Genomic DNA, 18,337 nt, shown 5'->3' with positions numbered 1-18,337 from the left:
GCCTTTTTACTGGTGAACTGAGTCCACTGATATTAAGAGATACTAAGAAAAGTCCTTGTTGCTTCCTGTTATTTTTGTTATTAGAGTTGGAATTTTGTTCATGTAGCTATCTTCTTTTAGGTTTCTTTCAACTTTAATTTCTTCTTTTTTCTTGAGTGTAATTTCCCTCTTTATATTGAAATTGTCCCTTTATTATCGTTTGATGTGCTGGATGCATTGGAAGATATTGTGTAAATATTGTTTTGTCACAGAATACCTTGTTTTCCCAAGCTATGTTAAAAGAGTTTTGCTTCATATAGTAGTCTTGGCTGGCATTTCTGCTCTCTTACATTCTGTATGACATCTGCCCTAGATTTTCTCCTTTCATAGTCTCAGGGGAGAAGTTATGTGTAATCCTGATAGATCTTGCTTTACATATTACTTGACCATTTTCCCTTACTGCTTTTAATATTCTTTCTTTGTTTTGTGCATTTGGTGTTTTGACTATTATATGATGGCAGAAATTATTTTTTTTCCGGTAAAAAAAATTTGGCGTTCTGTATTCTCCTTGTTTATTCATGAGCATATCTTTCTTTAAGTTAGGGAATTTTTTTCCATAATATTGGTAAAAATATTCAATAGCCCTATAATTTGGAAACCTTACTTCTCATCTATACCTATGCCGGATTTCATGTACGTAATTATGTCATTTCTAAAAGCTGTTTCAAAAATTCACCTGGGCAGTATTTCCTGAGAAATTCAAATCATTAATACTTTATCCCCTTTTACTAATATAGCATATTATGTTTCCATGTTTTTTGTCTATATAGTACAGAGCCCATCATTTGACAAAGATGAGAATATATCACCTCAGGTAGAAACAGATGAAGATACGGTGTAATATTTTCATTTTTCCCATTTTGATAGAGTACTTCAACAGTAGTGTTTGTGAAACCTTAACTGGAGAAGTAGATTCAGGAAAAAGAGCAATTCAGGGTCAGATGCTCTTATATGTGTAGTTCAAGACCAGATTGTGGTCCTTTAGACCTTGTGATCACAAAAATATAGCAACTAGTACAATACAACCACCTGCATGAGATGTTCCCAGATATACACACAAAGAAAAGGAGAACCATTATAAAAATAAGAGAAGGACCATTTACGAAGAAGAAGGATCTCAGCAATGGTAGTACAGTTATGAAGAAGTGCTGTGAGGTGTAAATGTATGAATTGTTTAAAGTAAATATTACACGTTTTTTTTTGGAATTCTACCATGTATTGTATATGGATATGACATTTGATTCAAACCAAATATTATATATTTATTAAAAATAATTAAAATAATTTTCTGTGTAAAGTTTTGTGTGTGGTAGAAAAAATGTCCTATGGTGAGACTCCAACTTAAAGTGTATCTCGCAGGAAGGTAAATCCCCTAGACGTTCCCCAAGCTTGTTTTCCCTGATCTCTGAAAATACAGCTAGGAAGAAGCTCTTTGTTCTCTATAGCCAGCAAAAAGGCTTTTTGTTACTATACTTTTCAACCAGAGATGCCTGCCTTCCTGTGCCAAGGACAAGGTGATAAAAATTTAGAAAGGACTCACGCCCCACTCCTGCCTTGTATATTTCAACAAGAACACCAGGAAGAGAGGAACTCCCCTACAAACATTTCCCAACTCCTCCCAACTCTCCTCCCAACTCCTCCCAATTCCTCAGCTAGCTGTTAAAAGCCCCTTACTGTCACAGCTCGGTGTCAAACTCCCCTGCCCTGCTAGGCAGAGTGACTTTGTCCTCAGCCAGCTAATAGTAAAAAACTCTTGCAGTTTGCGTCAGTTGTGGTTTTCTCTTGGGTCATTGGGGTGCTGGCCAGCTCATTCCAGGACTTGAGAGGAGGCCCAGCTTCTGAGGTCTTACATTTGGGGGCTTCTCCACCATGATTTGTGGCCTACCCCAATTCTCAGAGACCCTGCTTGGAGGTAGGATTCTATCTTTGTCTGTATCTTTGTCTCTATCTTTTTCTATAACTTTCCTCTATCTTTGTCTCTATCTTTTTGTGCCAGCTCTGTTTGAATTCACTATTCTCCATTTGCAGTTGTAAATGCTCGTGAGAGCAACGAACTCCCTTTTTCAGATGGAAAAGGGTTACTGACAGACATGTCAGGAGAAACCGGCTTCCACACTTTGGGACATCCCAGGAGTTCTGAGGGAGTTCCAGGGATACCTGGAGATCTCCTATCAGTGTGCCAAGTGAGAGTGTGCTCACTTGGCTGTCTGTTTCTGTTACTGGGTGCCAAGTGAGTGTGTGATCTCTCGGCCATCTTATTGGGGCCTGGTCTTGGTTATTGTAATCTTTTTTGTGTATATATTTTTTTCCCTGTATGTTACTCTGATGATGGGACCGACTATTAACATGCCCCTTGGACTGACCCTTGATCACTCGACTGAAATTAAGACTAACACTCACATTCTCTCTGTGTATGTCTGAAATAGATTTTAGAGAACTTTCTGATCTACAGAATGGCCATCTTTGATGATAGTTGGCCACTAGAGGGCACTCTTTGTTTGGTTCTGTTTTGAGCTCTTAAAGTTGTTTTACAGAGAACCAGGTTCTCAGCCAGATTACGTGCCCTACATTCTCATCTAGAAAAATTTAGCACAGGATCCCCCCTCTCCCATCCTGTTTAAAGCCTTGGGTTAAAAAGAATAATCCAGGCTCCCCAGTCCTGGCCCTCTGCCACCCAGAGGTGAAAAAAAAGTTAAAACTGGCACAGGTTGAACTGCAGCCCTCGGTTTCTCCCAAGATCTATCCAGAGTTAGAAGAACCTCAAAAATGGCATAGCACCCCACCCCCATATTCCCTACTGGTCCCCTCCAAGAACTCTCAACAGGGTGCCACTAGATATTTGGGGAGGGACCAGTTGCTAAAGCCCAAGGCCAGCGATCTCGAAGCCCAGAGTGACCAGATTCAACCATTGCACTGCCTTTATGTACTTATGACCCTCTTCCAGCAGGCCCCAGACAACTGCTGACCCTTCAGTAATGGCCCTTTTCCTCCTCTGAACTCTATAACTGGAAGGCAAATCACACCTCCCTTCTTTGAAAACCCCTCTAGCCTCCTAATCTAATGGAATCTCTCATATTCTCTCTTCAGCCTACTTGGGATGACTGTCAGCAGCTACAGATTCTTTCACCACAGAGGAGAAGGAGAGGATTCTGAGAGGAAAGAAAGAGCATGCTGGGGGCCAATTGACTACCCATAAAACTTCTGAATGAAATGGATGCAGCCTTCCCTCTGACATGTCCTGACAGGACTGACCATATGGAGCAATTTACAATTTTCTGCTGGGCTCTGATAATAGGACTGAAAGGAGCTGGCAGGTGCCGCACCAATTTGGCCAAGGTAAGAGAGATCCTACAAGAGAAAAAGGAGCCCCCAGCAGTGTTTTTAGAATACCTCTGAAAGGTATAGAGGTGTTACACTACCTTTGACCCTACTTCGGCGTGCCAGCAGGTGACAGGTGTCATGGCTTCTATTGGGCAGTATCCTTCTGACATTAGGAAAGGGTTACAGCGTCTAGAGAGTCCGAAAATATTATCTTTACAACATCTGTTTAAGGAGTCAGAGAAAGTGTACCATAAGAGAGAGAGTGACAAGCCAGCACCAGGGTATATTGTGCTCTGAGTCTGCAGACACGTTTAACATCCCCGAAAGACCCTCAATAGGATCATAAGACCTCTGGTGAATGGAACACAACCTCTGCTCCAATCCAATCTCACAGGATCTGAGACTGCATTAATTAGGGAAGCAGAAAAACTGGCCTGACAATGGTCACAAGTCCCTCTGGTCTGTGCCAGCACCTGGGCAACTTGTTGGACGGAGTCTGAGGACAGCCCCAAGGTCCTCACAGAAACATCCACGAGATCTTAAGACCTTTGTGAATGGAAAACCACTTCTGCTCCAATCCTATCATGCAGGACCTGAGACTGCATTCATTAGGGAAGCAGATAAACCGGCCTGACCAGGGTCACAAGTCCCTTCCAATCCATTACAGCACCTGGCACCTTGGTGTAATGTAACATGCTGTAAGTGAACAATTTGCTGGAAGAGATGGCCTACAGTGGAAGGAACATCAAATGAAGATGAAAGTTTCATTTCAGGCGGTGAACAGTACATACACCTAAAATCATACATGCTAAAAGGAACAGCTTCTCTCGTCTGCATGCAGAATAAGGAATTGGAGATGGAACTTGGAGGAGCAGGGATGGCAGAAAAAGATGGATGTTTAGGAAGTAGGGGAGAAGGACAGGACATAGTTAGAACCTTTGATGTGAAGACTGAAGGAGAAACAAAAATTTGGGGAAAGTGGGAGATTTAAAAGAAATGTGGCCTTGTTGCACAAGGTGAAACCCAGAAAACTGATTGAAATAGACTCAGAAATCAGAGAAAATCAGGTTTTCTTTGAATAATGACACTTAAAGAAACCTGTCTCACATTTTAAGATTTATTATCTTTACTTATGTGGGTGGGGATATGGCATGTGCTTTTGAGTACAGGTGAACACAGAGACATGCTTTGTCAGGTCCTCTGGAGCTGCCATTAAAGGTGATTATTTGCCATTGGATATGAAATCAAGAAACCAAATCCATTTTTCTTGTGGTGCAAAAGTGCTTGTTACCATTGATTCATCTCTCTAATCCCACAAAGATATCTTTTTTAAGAAATCCAAAATTCACATGCATAAAACAGACCAGATTGAAGATAAGAATGTTCTAATTGATGGTGACCATTAAAAGTAATAAGGGACACACAAGGAGTAGAGGACACTGAGAGACAAATTAAATCTAAGTTGGAGTTCTCAAAAAGTTAAGCTGGAGACACAGGAAGAAGAGAAATTTTAAGGAAATAGTCAAACTTGGGCCATATCCACATTGGCTTCTTTGTTTTCTTAACAAATAGCCAGCCTGTCATTACAGATGGGTGTGTTTGTGTGTGTGTGTGTTTGTGTGGGTGTGTGTGTTTGTGAGTGTGCGTGTGTGTCCATTTTTACACAGGCAATCTAGACTAGTGAATGTTTATATTTATGAGACTCCCTAAATCATCACAGAAACCTTGATTTTGTGTAATCAGTTCCAAAAGTAAAGTAAAACAGAAAATGAATATGCTGTGAGATAATTTTGGGTTGGAATGGATCCTGAGTTCCTTCCGTGAGCACTCTTTCCCTGTGATGAATCCTGTGATCTTTTGCAGGTCTCCAATGAGATCCTCAGATAACCATAAAAAGCCCCACAGTGGCCTGTTCCACCTAGCTCTCCTCTAAACACATGACCCCCTACATACCTATGTATAACTTCAGCCTGTCTATAGCCTGGAAATTCTAGTCTTTTACTTATATGTGACCTCATTCTCAGAAAACACTGAAGGTGTAACCAATGCATATATGCTTACCTCTTTTCTATGCCAGTTGTCATGGGTTTCAAATGTTATGAGTTTGCCCACTTTGTGGGTCACTTCCTGAGGAGCCCATGTACTTCATGGATGTCTGCCTGGGTTCCATCTATACTCTGAGAGGTTTTTTTTTTTTTTTTTTCTTTTTTGAGGCAAGAATGCCATGGACTCAGTCATTACAATTTTCCTCTCTAGAATAAGTTTGTATGCTTCAACATTTGATAATAATCTCTATTGTTGATTAATTTTAATATCTGGGAGAGTTTCTGCAATAACTGATTCTCTTAGGGATTAGTTGCTGTGAAAAGACACCATGTCAAAGGCCACTCATAAGAGACAACATTTCATTAGGGCTTTTCTACGTTTCATTACACGTTCAGAGATTTACTCCACAATCATCAAGGCAGAAAATATGGCTGTGTCTATGCAGACATGGTGGTGGAGAGGAAGTTTAGAATTATGCATCTTCATCCAAATGCTTCCAGGAAAAACTATGTATTCTGTATGCAGGGAGGGTCTCTTCCACACTGGTAGAGCTTTAAAGCCCCAAAATGATATGCTTCCTCCAGCAAGGCCCGACCTATTCCTACAAGGCCACACCTCCTCATAGACATAATACATTTAGAATGCCACACTGGTTTCATAACAATTGACAAGATCTAGGTTCTTCAAAGAGGAGGAGCCTCAGTTGAGAAGATGCCTCCACAAGATCCAGCTGTTAGGAAATTTCATAATTGGTGGGAGAGCACCCACTCCATTGTGGGTGTTGACATCCTTGTATTAGTAGTCCTGGGTTCTTTAAGAAAGCAAGCTAAGCAAGACTAGAGGAGCAAGACAATAAGCATCACCACACCATAGCCTCTGAATAAGCTCCTGGCTCCAGGATCCTTTGTTGTTTCAGTTTCTGTCCCAACTTCTTTGATAATTAACAACAATGTGGAAGTATAAGCTGAATAAAACCTTTGCTATGGAATTTGCTCTTTGGACATGGTGGATCCTTACAACAATAAACATAGTAAGACTTTCATCGGAAAAATGTCTAACAGTGCCAATGCCACTTATCTTAAAACCACAAATAATAGTGTGTAGACATTTTATTTTTATTTAAAGGTAAGATATACTCGTGTACCTACCTGAGATGTAAATGTTCTAGTTTGCTTCTTTCTCACTATGTAGAATACTACAATCAAAAATAACTTTGGAAATAGAAGGGTTATAGTCTATCACCGAGGAAGAATAAACAGGAAGTTGTATCAGTAACAGCAAAAAACTGCTTATTGGCTTGCCACTGTCTTAGTCACTCTTTTATTGATGTGAAGAGATACCATGGATAAGGCAACTATTAGAAAACAAAACATTTAACTAGAGGCTTGCTTACATATTCAGAAGTTTGGTCTTTCACCAAGGGAGGGATCCCATCACTGGAGCAATAGAGAACTATTGATCCTTAAGCAAAGAGAGAGATTCTGCCATTGCTTTGGCTTCTTGAAAACTCAAACCCATCCTTGTTGACACACCCACATCCTCCAATGAAGCCTCACCTTCTCTTATTCCTTCTAATCTTTAAACTCACTGCCACTTCCCAGTGACTAAGTATTCATATATATGTGTCTATAGAGAACTTTCTTATTCAAACTACCAATTTTCTATGGCTTGATCAGCTTTTATTATTTTAGTACAGTCTAAAAGGCTCCCAATTAAAATGACTACTGTTGAGCTTAGCCACAGTGGTGGGCCCTCCCACATCAATCATTACCCAAGAAAATATCCTATAGACTTACCTAATAACCAAGTGAATAGAGACATATCTTCAATTGCTCTCTCTTCTCAGGTATCCGTTGATTGTCAAGATTGGGAAAAAATAAAGTCCCATTACAGGAATATTTTACTGACTCCACAACCTACCCAAACATTACTGAACAGCATTTCCTCCTCTCTGCCCCTTCATAGACCCACTTCCATGCATGGCATAAGTGAAGGATAACTTCTTTCATCAGCATGGATACTCAATAATAGGTGAAATGATGTGAATATGTCCTATAGTCACACAACCCCCCACATTCTACTGTGTGTTACACTTACTGGGGTACAACCCAATCTGTCCAATTTCCTGCCAACTCAGCTATGAGAAAAAAAAATCTCCTCATCAATAGATCCAATGAATTTTACCTGATTTCTTTCTCCTGGGGCAACTCAGTGTTATCCCTTCATGCATATATTGGTGTCTTATTCATCTGTAAGAAAACCACTACTATTAATAAATACATCACAGGAGATATGACAAATACCAACTCCCATGAGCAGCTGCACAGTTGGCCAAGCCTTTTCAGTGCTTTTTTGAAGTTTCCTTTGTATACTAAAAAGTCAATTGATTTCTTTAAGTGTATAATTTAATGATTCTAACACATTTTCACCTCCATTCCATTTTCCCCTCATTTTCTGCTTCTTCATATGATATTGCAATCTATTAAAATACAGTACTGAAGGCAGAGGGAGGATCAGTGTGGGAAGCTGCAAAGTTCTTTATTTCTAAAACAACAGATGCACTGTCTAAATATTCCAGATACAACTTTTTGGTAACTTTGGGTCTACTGTTAGCATAAAATTTCTAGAAAAAAAAAACTTAAAGAATTAAGCCATGGTTCCTCTGGACCAGAGAGTTCAGTATCACTAATGAGTCATATTCATGTCAATCATTTTCATCACTGTTACAAGATGCCTAGCAACAAGGAAAACAGGTCCATGGTCACAAGAGTATGAAAGGGGCATGAATGAGCACAACTGTCCAACTTATTGGCAGCCAGTAAACATCAACACAGGAAGCGACCAAATACAATAAACACCTTCCAAGACATGTTCCCAATGACCATGTTCCTTTACAAGTTTCTCACCCCTTCCATTCACACCCATTAATCAACGCATAGATTAAAGCCCTCAGTGTCCAATCACTTTTCAGATTGAGTATATAGTTCTACCTATGAACATTGTACTTCGGACCAAAACCTTCATCAAAGACCCAGGACAGACATTTCAAACCCATTTCACCACAGCATTCTTTATGCTACCCAAAGTGATAGGATCTATCTGTCTCTTTAAGGGTATCTCTATCAAGCAGTTCCAAAAGGAAAATGTTCAGTTAAACAGCATCAGCACCTCCAGGAGCTTTTATAAATGTGAGTTCAAGAAGAGCGTAATTGCAATGCAATTTAAGGGTCTTTGTCCCCCATCTCTGCATCTTAAAACCATAGGGTGAACACAGAGATGTAGGTCAAAAGTGTAAATTGCACCTATACTACAACTAATTGGGATGATTTCTAGCCATCTCTAGGTTCTGTCTGTTATGGAGTCTACCAAGTCTGCCTCAAGGCATATTGCCTAGTGTGAAATAGTGCCAGCAGTTGATTGCAAACAACACTATGTGTTGACTTACATGTAAAATGAGACATGTATAATATAGACATATTTGTACATACACACATACTCACAGAAAGAGGCAAGCAGTAGAGGAGCTTTGTCTTAGGAACTCTCACGGAAGAGATGGTAGAAATCTTGTAAGGCAGAGAGGTCACTGAGACACTGTATGTCTCTACTGCACAAAATCAGGCCAGTCTGCCTTGCATCCCTAAGTGGTATGGTATCACCATCCATCATCCCCATCTGAGAATATATGGACTATTGATGAAGGATAGAGAATCAGTTTTCATCAAAGGTAAGGCTTTTGTATGTGATAGGTTTGTCATGCTCTACTAGTAGCCCCATGTCCAAGAGTTTATGGGCAACACAATTGATTTGAATTGGGTTGTATCAAAGGGGAGAAAAGTAGACTTGAACTTGGGAGGAGGATTAAGGTGGGAATGGGTCTGGTTTTAGTCTGGGAGGAGTTATCAAGAGAATTGGAAAGTGAATTCCATCAAAAAAATTGTATGAAGTTCTCAAGGAATTAATTAATGTAGTTCTTAATATACAATGTCTGTACTGAACATATACAGACCACTTATATTTCAATCTCCTAAATAGCAACTCATTTTATAGCACTTACATTACATTAAGTGCAAAAGTAATCCAGAGATTATTTAAAATAAAGAAGGATCAGGGGATATGGCCCAGAGACAATGCCAGGAGTGTGTTCAAACATTCACCTACAACACCAGTGCTTAAGATTTTGGGAGGGGCAGAGACAGGAAGATGATTGTGGCTTCCTGAAAGCCAGGCTCACTACCAGCTCAGCAAGAAACCCAGTCACAAGGGGATAAGTTATGGAGGAAAAGAGTAGATCACACTATACCCTTCCCTAGCCTCTGAACTTACCTGTACAGTTCTCTATGCAGACTCACATAAATATGATTAAAATATGCAAGAGGTTATTTTGCATAGCTTATGTTCAAAAGCAGTGTTGTTTTAGACTAGAAACCTGAGGACTTTATATCATTATAGTTCCTGGAGCAAACTCCCAAGATATAGATGATGGGTATATCTTCTTACTGTGCAAAGGAAACCTCAGTTAAGTGTGTGTGTCAGTGACTCCAAACAGCTTTCCTCCTCTATGTTCCTTTATATAGCATAGAATGATCTGTAAATAATGAAAATATGAAAACAAAGCTTTTTTTGAGATTTTAGGCTTGTGTTAAAATCATATGTATAACATTGTATTAAATGGAAGTGAAATCTTCAGCTCTCAGGAACAATACAGTCAATGCTGTAGGCTTCTGTTTTGTCCCATTGTGAACAAAATTAATTGCACATCAACAGGTCCCACACTTTCAACTAAATCAGGGAGAAGGGCTATGTTTCCGTACAAATAAGTAATGTCAATGTGATTATTCAAGTAGAAATCTGGCAGGGTTAGGATGCGTTTGGCTAATGTGATAGTGATGACTGATTAGTCTCTTGTTATTCAAATAACCCTTACCTCTGAGAAAAGACAAGTAATGATATAAGATATACTACGAAGTGACATGGACACTTACTAGATTTCATTTTCCTTTACATACTTTAGATGTTTGAAAAATTGTGGCCCACAGAAGCTCAAATATTCAAAGGTGTTAGTTTTCCAGGTGGTGAGATGTTAAGAAAGAATTAGGATTTGTATTTTTATTAAAGGAGATTTGTCACTATTCTTTGAAATATCAAAAATCCATCAGGCTCTCTCTCTCTCATTCTTACTCTCTCCTCATTCTCTCTCTGTCTCTGTCTCTTTGTCTCTGTCTCTGTCTCTATCTCTGTCTCTCTCTCTCTCTTTCATTCTCTGTCTTTCTCTGTCTATGTTTGTTGTCTGTAGTATTGCTTGTGAGCTCTCAGCTACTGCTCTACACATGTGTGCCTGAGTGTTGCCATGGTGTTTACCATGATGTCCTGGAGTAGCCTTCTGAAACTTTAAGACCACAATTAAATATTTCATCTTATAATTTGTTGTGGTCATGATGTCTCACATCGTTAGAACAGTAACCAAGACATCCATATTCCAGTTAATTTTTTCAATCGTTCTGTATTTATTTCATTAAAGTTACCTTTTGTCCATTGAAAAGTTTTAAGAATACTATTAAAGATACTGAACAAATAGTGCCAGTAGGAGTGGCACTGTTAGGAGGTGTGGCCTTGTTGAAGTATGTGTGACCCTGTTGGAGTAGATGTGGCCTTGTTGGAGGAAATGTAATACTGTGCTTGTGGATTTTGAGGTCGGGTATGCTTAAGCTGTCCCCAGTGTGACACACAGTCTCTATCTTCTACCTGTGTATCAAGATGTAAAACTCTCAGCTCCTTCTCTAGCATTGTGTCTGTCTGAATGCTTCCATATTTCCAGTCATGATAATAATGGAGTAAACCTCTGAAAACAAGTTACAAAGTGTTCAAGAGTTACTGTGATCCTGTAGACTCTTCATGGCAAAAAACCCAAACTAACACAAACACAAACATTCAAAAACACATTTGATATTTTGACTATTCTTGGCATAGGGAGTGGCACTACTGGGAGCTAATAACCTTGTTGAAGTAAGTTTGGCCTTGTTGAAAGAAATTTATCTTTGTGAACATGGACTTTAATGCCCTCTGCCTAGCTGCCTGAAAGCTAATCATTTCCTAGCACCCTTCAGATGAAGATGTAGAACTGTCAGCTCCAAATGCACATGCCTGCCAGGATCCTGCCATATTCCTACCTTGATGATAATGGACTGAATTTCTGAACCTGTAAGCCAGGGTAAATTGAAAAGTGTCTCTGCTGATAGTTGGTTGCTATTCCAGAAAACCAAAAGTTATGACGTACCATCCAGAGTCTGAGAATACATTGGTTTAGCTTCTAGCATTTGACAGAAAACAGGATTAACAAGACAATGAGAATATAAAACTTCGTATTTCATAGAGACACATGGGTTATAGATCTGCGGAACTCAAGGTTTCATGGGTGGTATGGTAGGGTGATTAGTGTCTGTATATGAGTGCAGTGTCTGTTCCCAAGTCTGATGTCACACATACACATATGTTCAGTAATGAGTAGAATATCTTCAACACTTGCTCTCTTAGAGTGAAACCCTCTCACCATTTTGACTAGTTTGACTGGCCAATACACTATTGGGATATCTACCTGTCTCCACCCCACAGTGTTGCAGATATGAATAGACATGCCTGGAATTTTACAGAGGTGCTGAGAATACATGAACTCCACTGAGCCATCTTCCCAGCCCCCAGCAGGGTATTGTTTATTGAAATCAATGATCATATCAGTAGAGAAATGAAAACCAACATGACCCTGATATTTTACCTTACCTCCACCTTACACCAACTAAATGAATTTTAAAAATAAATTTAATTTATGTCCAAATGAATCCAGATTTCATTCTAATGAAAGATAAATTTGGAGTGTATCCAGATGAAAGCTATGTTAGTATATTTTTGGCCTTTTATATTGAGAATAACCTATATTTTCGGTACACTAGGAGAGCAAATGCATGTAAATGAGTTCAACCAAAGAAAATCTTTGTTCCAGTGAATTTCTTTGTAAAATAAAGTTGAAAATCATGCATTTCAGGTATATATATATATAATTATTTTGAGTATGTTATTATGGGTTCATGTGAGTTTTCTTGGATTCCGATTGCAGAATTAGAGTATAGGGAACCTGATTATGTGGCACTATTATTTTTTATTAATTAGTTCATTCATTGTCCACCTTCCTACTGTTCCACATCCCATATCTACTGCCCATCCCCTGTCTCCAAGGGAAAGTCCCCATCCTACCGGATCTCTAAACACCTTGATGTCTCTAGTTTGCTGAGAATTTGGTGCATCATTTCTGATTGAATAGAGATCAAGCAGATTTTTTTCTGTGTATGTTTTAGAGACCTTCTGATAGTTCATATATGCTGCCTGTTTGGTTGTCTAGCATTTGGGAGAATTCTAGGTCCATAGCATTTGAGACAACTGGTCCTGTCAGCCTCCTTCAGTCTTTCTCAAATTAAACCAATGGTTTTGCTGATTCTGTCCATTGGTTGTTTGCATACATCTGCATCTGACTGTTTCACCTGCTCATTATTTCTTCATAAGTACAGTCATCCTAGCATTCATATTACAAGTATCTGAATTCAGAAACATACAGAGGCTGTGTACTGCAAGCAGGTCTTCTGCAAAAGCAATATATAATATAAGTACTAAAATTGATATCAGTGCTCTACAATATTCTATTCTATGTGATGAAATCTCTCTCTCTCTTTCTCTCTCTCTCTCTCAATATATATATTCCTCTAACACTTAGTATGAATAAAAATACTCTTATATTCTCTCCTACAAAGGAGATGATATTGGCATGTCATCTGCAACATTCATTCACTTTCCTACACAGTTTGTGCTTTCTCTTAGCAATCAACTAATATCTAAATCACACATGCACTCAGATTACAAAGTAAGGTATCTGAGCTCATACAAACTGTTATTCTGAGTCAGAGTAGTTGGAGGACAATTCCAAACTGTAGTTACGTCCAAGAGCATGGACTTTAACAACTTGTGAATCAGTAGAAGAGACAATGTATAGATGCGTTTGTTTCTTTTGGTTTGGTTTGGTTTAGCTTATTGTGGTTACCCACAATCATTATAAGAAATACAGAGAAACAAAAATTAATGCCTGTATCTTGAACTGAATGCAAACAGGGGCCTTAGAACCAACATTATATTTCTGTTACAATATACAATATATATTTTTAGAGATTTTTTTTATTTATTAGCTATTATACCCACTGCAACAAGTTTAAGAAATATTCCTAGTGACCCAAATAGCAGCTTTATGATTCAGATGCAGATATTTTCACCCAATCAATGGATTGAAGCATCTGACCCCTGTTGTTGAATTAATGAGGTCAAAGATATTAAAGAAGAGGGCATCCCTGTGGTAGGATCCCTGTCTCAATTAAAGTGTTCCCCCAAGATGTCTGAAATTGTGGCCCAACAAAGAGACAGAATGCACCTGCTGATATGAGGCCTGCAACACACATACAGGAGAGGATTGCTGGGAGGAGAACTCTACAATTCCACTCTCCCCACTGGAGGGCATTTCATCTAATGTTTTTTTTTTTTTTTTTTTTTTTTTATTCCTGAGAGTCTCTCACATCCCAGGTCTCTGGTTTACTCTAGAGCGTTTTCTCATTTCCTCCTTCACAAAGTTGCCTGTTTCCATTCTTTTCGCTGGTCTTCATCAATTCAGTCCTGTTTCCCACAACCACAGTACCTGATAAAATTCCTCTATTCTCCTTCTTGTCCCATTTCCCACCCAGGTCTCTCCCTTCCCCTATCTGTATTGATTTTTTAACCTTCTTATCATTTCTAATTATGTTTATGACTAATAAAATAATTGAAGTTTATTTTTTTGATTCATTATCTTATTGGTTTCCAAAGGGATGATATACAAATACCAAAGGTACATTGGTTTAATTTTATTTCATTTCATTTGATTTTTGAGATAGGCAGTTAGTATGTTTTGTATTCTCCAGGAAGGTCTAGAGTGTTGAGGTTCAGCATTCCATGCTAGTACCATTACAGGTATGTAAAAACTTACCTGGCTTTAATTGGTTATAATAAAATAGTCCCAAAAAAATCTATAAACACTATAAAATAAACACCTTCCAGTCTGAGAGATGAAAATATTTCCTGTTCATTTACAAACCTCATTGATAGAAAGTATATTTGTTTCTTGAAACAAACTAAACTGCTAACTGAGTGCCATGATTAGCCCCCTCTCTGGTTTCCAGGCTCTGCCGCTTCTCTCTGTTCCCATTATTATTGATGCTCTCGAACAGGGGAATGCCAGGCCTACGACAGGAGAGTGAGTGGGTAAGGGGAAGGGTTGGGGGAACATACAGGGGAATTTTGGGATAGCATTTGAAATCTAAATGAAGAAAACATCTAATTGAAAAAAAAACGTAAGTGTATTCACATATGTACACAGGGACATGTGGCACATATGTACATAATTTAAAATTATCATTCCTTTTCAATACTCTGTTTTTCATTTATTTTATTATTATTAATATATATGGCAATTCTGAAACTTACTTTGTAGACTAGAATGTCCTCAAACTGAGATTTGCCTACCTCTGCCTTCCAAAAACTGAGATAAAGGTGTGTGCCACCACCACCTGGCTTCCGAAATATTTTTTACTTAGTGGGAGATGTCCATTATTTTTTTCCTGTTAGGATATATCAAAATCATCAAGATGTCATATTTCCTTAATCAATTTATGAGATTAAATCAATCCCTGTAAAAATATTTCAGGTACTTTTGGAGACAGGTAAGTTTACAAGAAACATCATTTAAAAAATATTTTATTTCTGGAGCCAAAACCTTGAGTAGACCTTGCATGCAAACTCTGTAGCTAGCCTTATAACACCCGGAGGCAACTCCACTGCCAGGCATCTAACATTCATAGGATCCGATGATCAGACAAGAGGAAGACACAACATCTTTCCCCAACACCTTGAGTAGAGGGTAACAGAAAGACACAGGCATGCAGGAACTCCACCAGACCAGTGGTATGGATTGCATCCATTCTGTCAGGGACAGGGCCCTGAGCAGTCCTTGGATGCAAACTCAGCAGCCAGCCCCATAACACCCAGAGGAAGCTCCACTACCTGAAGATCTAACATGGCCAGGGTCAGAGGATCCCAGGAACCTAGGAGCTTAGTCACACCAGGATCTCAAGGTTCCAAGGGCAGCTTGACTCCCAGGATGTCAGACCCACCCAGCATCTCATAATCACAGTATACTGTAATAACAGGATCACAGAGACAGCTAGACTTTGAAGAGTTATGACACAACCAATATCACAGGAAGGACAGTCTGATGTAGCCAGGGCATGTAGCACTTGAGATATCCAGATGGTGAGAGGCAAGGATAAGTTAATAAGCAGGAGAAACCAAAGTTATTTGGAATAATCAGAACCCAACACTTGCACCATATCAAGTGGATAACCCAACACACCCTAAAAGTAAGACATGGATCTAAAGTCACTTCTCATAGTGATGATGAAGGACTTTAAGAAGGACATTAGTAACTCTCTTAACAAAATGCAGGAGAACACAGATAAACATGTAGAAGTCCTTAAAGAGGAAACACAAAAATCTGTTAAATAGATTCAGGAAAACACAATCAAACAGGTGAAGGAGCAGAACAAAACCATCCATGATCTAAAAATGGAAATAGAAACAATTGACAATTCTCACTTAGGCCATGAAGCTATGGAACATTCCCATTTACTGAGATCCAGAGGAGTAGCCATTTGGAAGATTGTGTCCCTAAATGTGAAGGTTGTGCTGAAACTCTTATGAAAATTGAGAACAATTTTAAATATGAAAGAAAAAAAAACACACAGTAAAAATTCATGTAGGCAAAATTGACAGCCTTCTATGTGTCACAAAACACACAAGCAGAGATTACAATTACAATAATTATTTTTATATCAAGGGGTCAAAACTCCTGATACAATCAATGTCCAAGAAGAGATATTTAGAGCACACACTCACCGGGGACAAACTGTCATGACTGGGACAGCATGGCAGGAAACAAAATGTTGATCTGTTTCATTGAGGGCCAGCATGGGGCCTTCTTACACTTTTGTGGAATAAGCAGCCAAGAGTTAGGTCAGAAATAGCCAGCTCCCTCAATTATGCCAAAGTAACCTATTTCTGCTAGGGAACAGTCCCAAATGTTCCACAAACTTGCTAGACTGTTCCACTAGTTTGAGACACCTGTGACTGTGGGAAAATTTCACACCCAATCTTAATAAAACTGAACCAGGCATGTGTAAAATACTTTTTGAAAATAGTTTCATTTCAATTCAGGAAAAAGGACAGAGAGCCCTGCTTTGTAATGGATGGAGTTAGTCTTTAGCTTCCATTGTGCACCCTAAATGAAACATAGTGTAAAAGAAGCAGTTTTCTATGTAGCAAGTAAGGAGTGAAAACAACACACTAATGGAGATAAAATGCAAAGAACCGGGATGTATAGTAACAATTCCAATTATAAGTGTGAAAAAACAAATATACATATATGTGAGTTGTGCTTGTTATTTCCCTAATGGTTTGATTGTACAGGATAAAAAACAATAGTCTGTCCCTATTGGCCACAGTTTCATTCATCATTGTGTTAGTGGATCCAATCTAGGAATTAATCATCAGGGTTTGACAGCAAAATCCATCGGCTCAATACACCAGACATTAGCTGGAAAGTGAGGTACAAGTAGGTAATGTCCTTTGGTTTCTTCTCTCTGAGTCTGTTATATGGGCGTCCTGTCATTGTTTGTTATTGTTGTTGGTTGTTGTTTTAAAATTTGAAATATTGAATGCAAAAGCAAGTGGCAGGAGCCCAACAGGTCTTTGCATTCTTACTTTCTCCTTTCCATCACTCTCCAATTCTTCCAATCCCCAGCTTTCATTCAAGAAACAATCATCAGAAACAATTGAAAATAAGACTCCATCATCTTTACTTTGTGCTTGCATGTTGGCTGTAATCATCTTGAAAACATTAAAAATCAGGCTAAGATTCTGCCTATGTTTGATAGGGTTTCATTGCTGTGAAGAGACACCATGACTCAGGCAACTCTTATAAAGGAAAATTTAATAGAGGTTGTCTTACAGTTTTAGAGGGTCAGGTCAGTACATTATTATCATGGTGGGAAGCATGGCAACATCCAGGTAAAAGGGGCGATGTAGAAGGAAAGAAGTTTTCTATATCTTAATCTGAAAGCAAACAGGAGGAAGCTTGTGGCCAAAGCAGCAAGGAAAAGCATCTCTCTTCATCACTGGGCAGAGTTTGAGCACTAGATAAAAGCCAGCCTACACAATGATCAAGGCCACATCTGCTAATAGTGCCACTTCCCATGGGCCAAGGATATTCTAATCATCAAACTGCTACATACCTGCAAACACTCCTGTATGCATGTATGCACACACACACAAAGACACACACACACACACACACACACTTTCATGCCTATTGCACGTGAGATTGCATAAAAATATATTTGTCTATTTACACATATATTTATTTTTTACTTACTTGCTTGCTTGCTTATTGCTTATTTATTTACTTATTTACTTACTTACTTAGTTTTAAAGGTTTTGCTGAAGAACTTTGTACATAAACATAATGAGTTTGAGTAAATCCATCACCATCTTCTCCTCCTTGAATTGCTCTCCATTTCTCCTGTATCACTTTTAGCCTTAATTCCATGCACATTTTAATAAAGACCACTGAGTGAATTTAGTGCTGACTACATATGTGGGGTTAGGGAAACACATCCACTGGAACATGGGCAGCCTCTGAGGAGCCAAATCTATGAAGAAAACTGGCCCTCACACCTGCAGCCACTAATTGCCAATTTTTGGGGGTGAAATTTTCTCTGCTCCCCCATCTATTCTTCAAGAACTGTGAGACAGA

Source organism: Mus musculus, chromosome Y, assembly GCF_000001635.26.
Source record: "Mus musculus strain C57BL/6J chromosome Y, GRCm38.p6 C57BL/6J".
NCBI lineage: Eukaryota > Metazoa > Chordata > Mammalia > Rodentia > Muridae > Mus > Mus musculus.
This window is presented reverse-complemented; position numbering follows the sequence as displayed.